Source organism: Pteropus vampyrus, unplaced genomic scaffold (assembly GCF_000151845.1).
Source record: "Pteropus vampyrus isolate Shadow unplaced genomic scaffold, Pvam_2.0 Scaffold192, whole genome shotgun sequence".
NCBI lineage: Eukaryota > Metazoa > Chordata > Mammalia > Chiroptera > Pteropodidae > Pteropus > Pteropus vampyrus.
In genome coordinates this window covers 683,654-696,380 of record NW_011888973.1, presented here as the reverse complement: position 1 = coordinate 696,380, position 12,727 = coordinate 683,654, and the positions used below count along the sequence as shown (strand labels likewise).

Here is a 12,727-nt window from a genome sequence, read left to right as displayed (position 1 = left end):
AATGTCAAGGTCAATGCAAGATTTTACTTGCCCTCAGTAGACTTATAATCCATTGAGGAAATAAAAGAAATGCACATATACATGTATTATATATCATAAATTACGTAATGAAAAATAAATATGATCAAGGTTAAACAAAATGAAAGGTCAGGAACAGTGACGGTTTCATACGAGAGGATGTTTAAAAAAAGGCTTGGCCAATGGATAGAATTTTGATGGCAGAAATGGGAAGGAAGCGTTTCCTGGGAAAGTGAGCGAACAGCTTCAGCGAAAGCACAGGGAAGGTTAGCGTGATCTCGGTCGGAGCTGACTAGGTGGGCGGGTAGCAGGAGGTATGCTGGAGGTGATCAGGAGGGAGTGATGTGGAAGGCCTGTCATCAGGAGGAGGTACATGCAAGCATTCTCCTAGGCAGCCGGAAGCGTCGACGTGGTTAGGGATGTGTTACCTGTGCAATCAGCAGACTGGCAGTAGTTTGCCTTTCAAAAGTTTTTTTTAAAAAAATTAGTCACTTGGTCTGCGTCTGGGGACAGAACCAGAACCATCACAGGGAGGATATCCTCAGGATGACCCCGCGGGCCTGGGCTTCCATTCAAAAAGGCCTAAAATGAGCGATTGTGATGGTGCCACGTAGTGACGAAGACACCGACAAGATTGAAAAAGGATGGCCATCAAAAACTTCGAGCTTTGCTCTTGTTGCTGGGCTATACCACCTTTAATAGACTGTAAAAAAATACGATGATATTTTTTTAATATGATGATAAAAGTCATCATCATATTAATAAATATGACGATAAAAGTCTTAAATTATCTTGTGGGTAGCACAATTCCATCGTATTGCATTTTTAAATGTCAAACATGTTAATCTTTACACATAAACATTTAGAACAAGCCACACTAGACGCAGGCATGTTAGGGTCCTTCTCCATTTTTTTAATAAGATGAGAGGTTTATAAGCTGGAGGGGCCCTGGCCTTTCGCCACCTCCGAGGGGCTTCGTCAAGACCCTAACATTTACATAATAATATGTACAGAGCTTTATCATTTATTAATTCTTTGCGGATTTTGCATCGATCATCTTAAATGATGTAGTTTGGAATACCAGAGCTATGTAAACAAGTTATAAGGATTCGTGCTAATTCAGTGTAACTCATGAAATTTACTTTTAATTATAAAACAACGCGATTTCTTTTTTTTTTTTTTTGCATTAAAAATAGAAAATTTTCCTTTCTGAGAGAGAAAAAAGAAAGAACATTAATAAAAAGGTGCCATTTACGAATATGAGTTTATTCTTCTCCAGAATACTTCGGAATTTACCGTGGGTGAGAGTGTATAACCCAGGACTGTAGGGGCAGATCTCATCAGCCTAATTTTCTATATATCACATCACTGGGGAACCGACAGAAGTTTTTAAGTAGGAAATGATGTCTCCAGGCTTGTTTTTAAAAGCCAGTCTGGGAAGTAGGGTAGCTAAGAGCAGATCAGCTCTGGCTTTAGGGAGCTCGGTTAGGCGGTTTATGCAGTGACCCAGCTACAAGATCATAAAGGCTTGTATTTGGAATGTGACAAGGAAAAGGAGGCTTTCCAAGGCAAAAATCAGAAGTAGTCAGTCTGACCCCAATGCCTATGATCTTTCTACTATTCCAGGTCGCTCACGAAAAATGTTTATTGATTGAAATATCTAAAAATGAAATATTTAGAGAAATAGCGCTAGCTATGAGTACATCACGGGTAATAAATGTGGGTATAAAAAATACCTTCTTCTGTGGTTTTAAATATGGTCTAATTCAGATTTTTCTACTAACCTCCTATATCCCAATATTTAAATGTGAACTTTCAGCTAGGATTATTTGTAGAGGTCGTGGCTATGAATTTTAAGGTATTATTGAAGAAGTTCACAAACATAGTTACTTAAATGTTGCTTAACATTTTCATGATTATGAGAGATAATTAGGAATTAATTTATAGTTACAAAGCATTAGGGATATTGTCAGAGCATATCTATGCTCCACTGTATAAACATTTGCTTTATACACTCTTATTTGCTACTCGTTCCTGTGTACTTCTTATTGGGCTCAATAAACAGAAAATAATGTAAGGGTTTTTCTTGAGCCAGGCTCTTGATGTAGAGTCATTGCTGGTGCATTGGTCAACACATGATTAGTGGCACAAAATGACTTTGGCCGTTGTCTGCATAGGTTTGTAGTGAAAGCTTGGAAATATGTGTTGTTTGTTGAAATTATAGAATAGAAAAAGAGATTCCAAAAAAAGTGGACGTTATTACCTTTTTCACTACTAGCAATCACTTTTGCACTTTTTTTCTCATGTCTTAAAAGAATTTTCCCATGTTTGTAGCGAAAGAGATAAAATATGTTTTTTATTTTGTTTTTACATTTTACTATAAAACAGCTTCGGAATTTTATCATGGGTATATGTTCAGTTGTATATTAATATTTTTATTTAGAAATATCATTTATTGTAAATATACTACATATTTATTTTCAAAAATGAGAAGTTACAGACAAAAATAAAAGAGATTCTTTAATCCCAATACTCAAATATACTCAGAAATAATACCTTATTTTCTATCCTTTCAGACCCTTTGTCCATATGCTCATAACCACGTAATTTTTTTAAAAAAAATTAGATCAGATTGAACATACTCTATTCCTACATCTTAATATATTGTGAAAACCCTTCCAAACTCTCAGGCATTATTCGACAACATCATATTTATTGAATACATACTCCTTTATTTTCGGAACACTATAATTCGTTTAATTGCTCCCTTATTTTTGATGTTCAGATGAATTTTAATCTTTTCAGAAGTAGCCCTTTTTTTCCGAAGATACAAATAATTCTAACAGGACCTTCCTTAGCTGACAGGAAGAACTACAGTTTTTAATTAATATCTTTAAATGAACGTAATGCTTCTTTACTAAATTATAGAGCAGTGTGCTTCATACCATCTGTGAGATGTTAACACATTTTTGGCAAAAGAGAGATTCTATTCTTAAAGACATTTTGGACACCTGCATACTATACCCATCTGTTAGTAGTGTACAGTGCATATTAGCATATGAAAGGCTCCTGAGACACCCCACCGTTAGGGACCACGTCTCCCTCCTCTAACCTAGTGTTTCCAGCGCTTAATTTCCCAGAGAACCCTTGCTTTCCATTTCTGCCATTAACATCTTGGAAAGCTAGTGCTCCCCGGAGCTAATGTTCCATGAAACACAGTGTGGGAAATAGACTATTCCACAATATTAGAGTCAGAGAAACCTTCAAAATGATTGACAAAGACACCAATGGGGCGGGGGGGAGAAAAATTAAACATTTTTAATGTAGTTTTAAAAAGATAACTGTTTCGGTTCAAACAGAGTTGTCATTGTGTTTTCTAAAACAGGATCACTGAGCGGAATACAGTGCAGCGTCAATACCTGTCAACTCTCATTATCCTTTCCTCTGCCAAGCGTTTAGAAATAACAAGAACGCTTGTTTCTGTGGGAATTCAACTATTATTTTCCTCCTTGACATCTTTATAAATATTACAGATTATTCAGCTCAGTTAAATACGTTGTTCAACTTCTTTCTTGAATCTTAACTTGTTACCTGCTCATACACTCTAGGTAAATAGATAAGTAATGGAGTAATCTTGGAAAGGTACATTTTTGGTGCTTTTAAGCTTTCATACCCCTTTTCCATTAGTTTGATGTATATTTTTCTTTGCTATTGTCATTTGGGTTAAGAAGTTTTTACTATTTCACTAGGGGTTAACTGGAGGTCGTAATCACAACATTAAATAGCACTTTATCTCCCCTTGGGAAAATAGGTAATCCAAGAAGAAAAATATTTCGTAGGTAAGCTATGTGGAGCATGATGGAGAGTCCTAGGGTGTTTTCTTGAGGGGGATAATGTTATTGTTTGACTTTTGTACCAACTGTGAAGATGTAGTTCAACCGTAGTCATAGCATCTCAGCACTGGGGTGGGGGGCGGGGATAGGGGTCCTGTTTTAAAAATTAGCCAGCGGAGGCCCAGGGAGGCTATGAGATTTGACCAGGAATCAAAACTAAGTTTTCTGACTCTGACGTTTGTGTTCTCTTCTCTATATTATGTTGTTTCTACGTTATCCTTTTAAAATTCTCTTCGCTGGGGACAGGCTTCACACTGCAGGTAGTAGTAGTAGGTGGCGATTTCCATGGTAAGGTTTTCAAGAGACCTGGGAAGCCTCCAAACCCAGATCACTACCCCCCACAACCTGTTCTCTTTGAGGTGGTAGAGACGGGGTCCTCCATAACTTAGAGGCTTTTTGATCTTTAAAGACCTTTGGTTAAAATGGAAATATATCAGGAGGACTCTCTCCTAAACTCATCTTGAGGCTCAAATTGTATGTATCTGGAGATTAATTAAGTCAGGTTCTAATCAAAAGGCTGAGAGGCTCGCCTTAGGGTGCAGAGTCACCACAGCCAAAGCAGGGGCTCGGGGTCCAGGTAACAGGGTTCTAAAATTTTGCCCACCTTACAGGTATAAAAGCTGAATTCTGAATGGGTGGATGGAATCCCTGATATTACAAAGCAGAAATTGGAGCCACATGGCAATTGGTTTTGCCAAGGCACAGTCTATGATGCAAGCTTAGATTTCCCTCAGGGAATTAGCAAATTATTATTATTATTATTATTATTTTTTGCTGTTTTTAATTTTTCAAAGTTCTGCTTTCCACCTAACATGATAGCTGGTTATATTGTAATAACTTCGGTTTTATTTTTGAAGGAAATATTTCATTGAACTCCATGTATTCCCTAAGTTTATAAGCTGTATTATTAAACCACCATTAGGTGTGACTTGTTGTTTCTGGTTATCTCTTGTACAAATTGTAAAGATTATTTTAATAATCTTTATCCTGTTAGGGATGGGAACGGTTTCAGTTTTATTAATGGTGTTTAATTTCTGCCTATGGATAGCAAATAAAATTGAGATTTGTTGAGCTTCAGAGAAATTGTATTCATCTTATTTTGATTCTGAATCAAACTTAGAATCAAACTTACCTGATTTTGATTCTGAATCAAACTTAGAATCAAACTTACCTGAGAGGAAAAAAAAATTTGTTAAAAACCATGATATTTTCTGCTCTTAATGGTTTTGTTATTTCATTGCGAAGAAGTGTGGAGAAGATACTATTAATTCTGTTCCTTAGGTGTTGTAATAACTTCGGTTTTATTTTTGGGTCAGGCCTCTGCTAATTAATTCGGTTATCGTAAGTGAGGTAAACAGAAGTCGTCTTTGTTTTCGAACACAAATATTTTTATTCAGATAGTCAGGCGCAACCATCAGCTATAACCATTAATTTTAGAAAAGATAAAATATCAGTAGAAGCTTTAAAGAGACATTGACCAAAGAAGCATTGAACATTTAAGTAAAAAAATCTCTACTGATTTCTTCAAGTTTAGTCACCATTACAACTCTGGTTTCCACGGGGCCCACATCCTTGTTTCAGCCTAAATCGCTCGCTCTTTCTGGGGACAGTCACACACTTCCGATGTTTTGAGATCAAGTCTGAAACACCATATTGAGACATTCAGTTCGATAAACCTAAATCTTCCTTCGAACTTGATCTAGAGGTAGACGGCCTTTGCCTTTACCGATTCTCTGTCTTTAGGAATCCAGGCCGTTTGCTGGTATGCACGCCAAATGTCTACATGAGCTTAAGCAGAACGTGAACATTTAAAATTAGCCTGATATCTCGTATACCCATTTATCCGTTTCCTCACAAACGAGGTTTCACTGTGTTGGGGTAGATAGATGCTGCTGTACTCGACCAGCCGCAGAGCTGTGTTTACCTGTCCCGTGTTAAACAGCCTGGCAGGTGGAATCGCATCTGCGTGCTCTGTTAGACCATCTAAGAGACTGCGTGACGTCTGAATTCCGGTGTGAGGGGGTGGGGGGGTGGGGCATCTGCTTATTATAGTTTGTGTCAGGCGACCGTTACTCAGTCCTAAAGTGACTGGCAGGGAGGAAGTTACAGAGTATATGTGTGGCTGGCATCTGGGGTCCATACCTGTTTTACTTTTTGTGGTGGGTGAGTGATCATGAACTTGGAAGATGCAAACCTGAGAAGTTTAAATTCTAAAATCTTAGTAACTAAGTAAATAACAAGGAAGATGTAGCTCTCGTCCCCATTTTCTTCCCTGGAAGCTGCCTGGTGTGTGTGGACATAGGTCCTTAGAAGGGCTGACCTTCAGCCAGTATGCAGAGTGACCTTCAGCCAGTATGCAGTGACCTCAGTCTTGGCAGCTGACCTTTCTTCTCATTGGTCAGTGCTTGATCATAACACTTGTTAACAACTTTGAATTTCACTTCTAGTCCTTTGTACAATTAGAGCAAAACAGGTAGAATCCAATAAATATTTAATTATATGAGTAGGAACTAAGAAAGATTGTGATGGTACATATTAAAAGCACTTCTTATGTGACTCCAGGTGATGGTTTTGCATTTCTAGATTCTGGTAATTTAATTTCTAAATGATGATGAGAAGAAAGGAAACTGGAGGCTGTAATTTCTAAAATGAACTTTGAGAAGATTGTTTTTTTTTTTTTAATTTACTGCAAAGAAGCAGTGTTTATTGTCGGTCTGCCAAATTAACAGCATTAAGACTGTACCAACTATTATTTTTAGAAAGGAGGACAAATCTTTTGTCTTATTTCTATGTGCTGAGCTTGACAGTTAGGCTGTTAGGTTCTCTGGAAGTCTGGGCCAGATAATTTGCTAACTCTACTTCTTTTCAGTGTTTAGTTGTGTTTTGTTTCATGTAGAATCACTGCCCAAAACTTCTATTTAATGGCAGAATTGACCAATGTATTTATATTTTTTAATAAAACTTTCGTGGAGTTCTTCAGATGTTTTTACTTCAAGGAGGATTTATTGGCTGATGATTACATGAGTATAAACAGAATCAAGATTATGGATGTATGATGTTTACTGATGGTAAGAATAATTTTAAAGGTATGATTCTAAATCAAGGGTGGGGGTATTAAGAGGTTACAGTTAATGATCTTTAATCTGCAGCTTTTTGTTTTGGGGGATGAAGGGATCATTGGTGGTTCTATCATATGACTTGAAATTAGATGAGAAAAATTATATGGTTTAAGGAAATTCACAAACTACCATTTTTACGGAAGACTTGAATTACACAAATTCTACATAAAAAAATACCTCTATCTACTTGGTGACGTTGAAACTGGATTATTTAATTTATGATAATTAAGAAAATTTTAACTTGAGAGAATTCTGTGTGGTTGGTATCTACCATTCATGTCTTTTCAAACATCGTTAGTTCGCACCAAGCGTGTCCATACAGTCAAAGTGGTCTTTCTGGGTAGGCCCCGGACCCGCGCCATTGTATCAACTCCTTCACGGTGCCCACAGATTGCTTCATTTTTGACCTCGTCCGGTCACCTCCAGCGGTCATTTAGAGTTGCTAGATCTTATGTCTGTTCAGCTTCAGACTTCTCTCCTGAGACTACCAACAGAGATGCACATTTTTATGCTGTGTGTATCTTTCTTTCCATAATATGAGCTCATATGCAGTAAGAACTGAGCTCAAATGACTTAACTCTGAGTAACTAGTGATCAACTTAGGGCCAAAATGTCACCTTAAACAGGGAGTTGCGAATCCGTGGCTTCTTCATGAAGGTGTATCCTTGGGTAGAGGACCTGATTCAGGTTTATAGTTTTGCCTCCATGACACAGGAGGATCTAGCTTTTGGAGGACAGTAGATTGAATGTATCCGTATTGTTTTTGAAAATAAATATAATTATACAGAGGAAGTCACTGTGTTGTTTCAGGTTTTCTAATAGAACCCGAAATCAGATGCACGTATTAATAAACTTGCACAGTTACTATATGACCAGTCCTCACTGAAACACTAAAAAAAGTCTTTGAAAAAGCTCTTGCTATATGTGTTTGACCACAAACGTGCCTCACTATCCGTTTTTTAATTAATCCCTTAATGTTTAGTTCTCCATTCTTTTTTCTAAGAAATGAGACAACAAAAGCTAACGAATGGAAGGTACTTACTATTCCAGACACTGAGCCATGGTTGTTTCGATTCTCCTAACTGACAAAGTGGCAGGTATGGCTTCTGGGTGGTACCTGTCTCCACAGAGCAAAAATATGAGAGGCGACAGAAAGGGGACCAGATGTAGGGAAAGAAAAATTAGTGAAAAGTCAGTAAGACAGCACTCAAATTTTATTTTAAACATTTTGTCATGCCCAGGAGAGTATTTGTAATTGTTTATTTTGTCAGGCCGAGTGTTCGTAGTAAGTTTAGCAAGGTTTTCCTAAATGGTGTTTAAGCATGACGAATTGGTTTGATCTGCCAGATATAGACCTAACTGTAGGCAAGAACTGTTAATTACCCACATAATTTTAGCAGTGTGACTTCTGCCAAACCCAATAATTCAATTCTCTCAAAGCCCTAATTTGGGTTAGTATCTCATTGACCACCAGTATTGCTAGAATTAATGAGATAATCACAAATCTTTCACTTTTCATTTGTTTTAGTCCACCTGAAACTTCTCAATCTTTTGGGAGTAAAGAACTGGAAAAACTTGTCACGACGAACTATTAAATTTTGAAAAAGAGGTTACAAAATGTTATATACTATTCCATTAAAAAAAAAAAAGTATATATAGTGTTTAAAAAAATGAGAAAAGGTAAATACCACAATGTTTCTAGCAGTTATTTCTGGATCATAGGAACAAGGGTGATTTTGAAAAAAAATAAAAAGTAAGAAACCAATAGTACTAGGAAAGTCTTTAGAGAAATTTATAGCGATGGCTAGGCAACATGGTATATTCTCTCACAGAAAAAAATTAGCATACACTATGTCGATTTATATTGATATTTAGGTAATATATATGTGTGTATGTATATATACGTGTGTGTGTGTGTGTGTGTGTGTGTGTGTGTGTGTGTGTCTGTGTGTCTGTGTGTCTGTGTGTATATGTATATATCTATATTCTGGAAAAGTTGTATGTAAATCTTATGAGGTTCAAGAAGAACATCTTATTTGACCAAACAGCTGGTCCAACTCATGGTCATCTCTAAGTGAATTACCGAGCATTGATCTTTAAAATAACACTGAACCACCTTAATTTTATTTACAGATCCTCTCATCAGTTAATTTAACTTTCTATTATCATTTAAAATTATATTTACATATTTCTAATTTTTTTTTAAGTCACACAAATTTTAAAACAAGATGTTTTGGATTTAGCGAAATTCTGGATTGTTCATTTTTTAAAAGAGGGCTCTGTGTTTGATATGCACCATAGAAGGATTTTTCAGAGAATTTAGAGATCAAGGAGTCAGGAGGAGAGCTCCACAGGGACTTTGTGTCAATCATTAATCTGTTCAAACTGGGACGAAATACGTTTTCTTTCTCACATGAAAACATGGACCATTTAGTGCAGACGATAATCTCTGTTCTAAGTAGGACGTGATTCTTTTAACAATGAATAGTTACATCTGTTTATCTGATATCAAAATTTGTGGATACATAACTTTTTAGCAAGAAGAAAAATAATTTTAGGCTGACACCATTAATTTCTCTTTGTGTTACTTATAGTATACTTTTATATTGATTTTTTTTTTCAATGAGGCAACACTTGGTTGATCTCACAGATTGCAAGGACCTTGTCAGCTTACAATCCTTTATTTTTTTTATTTTTTATGCTTATAACACCTGCTCTTCCTAGGTGGTCTCCCATCCAAGTACTAACCAGGCCCGAACCTGCTTAGCTTCTGAGATCAGACGGGATCGGGCTTGATCAGGGTAGCATGGCCGTAGACTATATTGATTTTTTCTTTTTATTGAAATCGCATTACAAATAATAGTAGCCACTATGAGAAATTATAATATAGCTCTCTGAATAGGTGGAGGGTCTCATGCCCACAGTCTTAGTTTTGGTTCTAACAATCTGATTTGTGGTTTTGAGAAATCATTCACTGACATTCTTTTCTGATTACAAAACATATCACTCTCTTAAAATATCCTATTTAAATCAGAACATTTAAAAATATTCAGGATAAAAACCTAGAAAACATACTAATAAATGGCATAGTCCAATATACTAGAAAGAAAATTCTGACACAATGAATATGAGACTAAAAAGTGGACAAATGTTTGTCACTTACTAACTCTCTAGTGGCTTATTCAGAACATCTCTTAAGGTTTAGGTTTCTCTAGTTGTGTTTCAGGGATGTCCTATGAACTGTTGGCTGTACTTTCTGAGCGTTTTTAATACAATGTCATTGTTTTCGTTTTGTTACCTAGTTTTTCAATGAACAATTAATTAAAATACACAGCAGATAGAACTATTAGATTCCCTTCACTTTCCACACAGAATTGGTCGATTGAATTTTTGCAGTTCACTGGAGTGATTAAATTGTCCGGTAAGAATACATTTAACTACAAATTTAACAGCTCATGAACTAATGAAAAGAAAAAAAAAAAAGTCAACAACTTACTGGGCCTACCAATGGCTTAATCTACATAGACCATCTTCAATTATTATAAAGGTCTTATGAAGAAGGTTCCATCGGAGAAGGGAGGAAAGCATAAAGAAGAAGAAGGAGGGAGGGAGGGAGGAAGAGGGGAAAGAAGAAAGGAGGGCGAGGGAGGGAAAAGCTATTTAACGTTTATTTGAAAGTAGAGTCGAGATTCCTGCTTGGTGGCAGAATTGTCATCTGGGTTTAACAGGCCACGGCACAGACATCACAGAATAGTACACAATGATCTTCGTAGTGAGAAGTTCATTTGGCGGTTTTCATTTCAGATATTATAGCTCCGTTTCCTACTTCAAGTGGGAATTAGCCCCCTGGAGCTCACCATTGGAAGTGACTAGCTCATTCTGAGACTCAATCTACAAAAAAGGCAGATGCTCAAAAGCTTATGTGTAGTCGCTCATTTGATCTCTGCAGCAGCCTTTGAGGATCAACAGTACCACTGGTCATCACCTCTTTTTACTCAAGAAAGGTAGATGCTAAGAGAGGGCAGTACCTTGCTCAAGGTAATACCGCCAGCATGGGCCTGAACCCTAAAAATGCCATGAGTGCCATGAACTGTCATAAGGTCTGTTTTGTAAGCGAGTGCCATACAGACTGGTACCTGGTTGCCATTTCCGCTAATAGGTGTCGAGTGAATGAATGACTGTAAGAACAAATTCTTGTGTATCATAAGAAATAAATTCTTCTTCACCATAGCCTTCTGTTATGTTATAGTTTCTCGTCATTGTGCCTGTTCTGAGGGAGGTTTTTCTATTCCAAGCGACCTTGGAAATGGGATGTTTTGCTCTTTCGTATGAGTTATGCTGTTCCATACTCTTGTAGATCCAATTCCGGATTGAAGTTAAATACGGAATTTTCAGAATATTGGGCTTTTTCCCTCATAGGAAATTTTGTTTTCCCACTAGTTTAGAAGGTTGTACATGTTTTAAAATCAGAATTATTTGTCATGTTCATTTTGGAAATATGGGATGGCTTTTTTAAGGCTCGTGTCTTTGTTGAATGTGTCGGGAACAAATTTCCCTGTGGGAGTTCCCAGCTGTGTCTGTCAAAGATGTGGCAGGACCACCTACATCACCCTCACCCGGGTGCTTTTAACATGTGGATTCCAGGTTCCCAGGCTCAATCCTAGACTTTAAAATTTCAGCAGCGCCGCTCTACAGACTCAAAATTATTTATTTTTGCGTCAGTATAAATCTCTTAGAAAAAATGGAGGAGTTACAGGTTGGTTTTTTCCAAAATTTCAGTTACCATTTTAATTAGATCATAAGATATATACCAAATAATTGCCACTAGGTCGACAAACGATTTTGGATCTTCATAAAACAATGACTAACATCAATCATGAAAATGACGATTAAGGAAATGGAATTCAGATACATACAACGACATGGAACAAGCTGGAAGGCGTGATGCTAGGTAATATAAGCCAGACACAAAAAGACAAATATCCTGTGATTCTACTTACATGAGATAGCTAGTAGTGACATATTGGTATATTTTATGATCTGATTATCGTTAGATATTTATTGCTTGCTTTTTGTTTCTTTGTAGAATTTTTGTTTTTCTAAGCACCGGTAACTGATTTAGGCCTGGATGCAATGAAGAGGTTAAGGCGATCACTACTTTCCTTATCGTCTCCTTGTGGAGACAGGAATAATCTATAAATAAACGAATATGACACAAATGAGAATTTCTAAAATGTTATATGGCATTAGTATTATAAGATGAATCAAAATGGTTTATAGTGTGGCAGTGAAGAGATTCTGCACGCATCTCCAAAGCTAAGGTTAAGGCGATAAAGCAATTGAGCCTTTTAACACTCGAAGAAAGGTAGAGGTGAGATGAAATAGCCATCCAAAACAGCAAATAATTAATTGAGTCTCTTTGTTAACAGGCAGGAGGTCAAGTACACATAGCCACAGCTGTGCTACAGTCTGCATTCTAAACAGCTGCATCTTTGATTTGAAAGTGATTAGAATGGATTGTTGGGAACTAATTAAAAAGTGATTTTAATCGGAAGGGTAGTGATATAGTTTGAAAGATACCGTAAGAGATTCAAATATGGTCATTTACCTTTTCATTCTGTAGAGTTACAACCTTTAAACTCCATTCCCTTGCCTTTTCTTTTATTAAATCATGTTACATATTTATTTTAAATCTGT

The 12,727-nt window shown here is 36.7% G+C and overlaps 1 protein-coding gene and 1 pseudogene across 5 annotated transcripts in view; one reads left to right on the top strand and one right to left on the bottom strand.

Annotated features, from left to right (window-relative positions):
- IMMP2L (inner mitochondrial membrane peptidase subunit 2) overlaps positions 1–12,727 on the top strand; it is a 690,748-nt gene that overhangs the window by 509,457 nt on the left and 168,564 nt on the right. The gene's annotated exons all lie outside the window — the stretch shown is intronic.
- Positions 9,730–9,848, bottom strand: LOC111746517 (annotated as a pseudogene).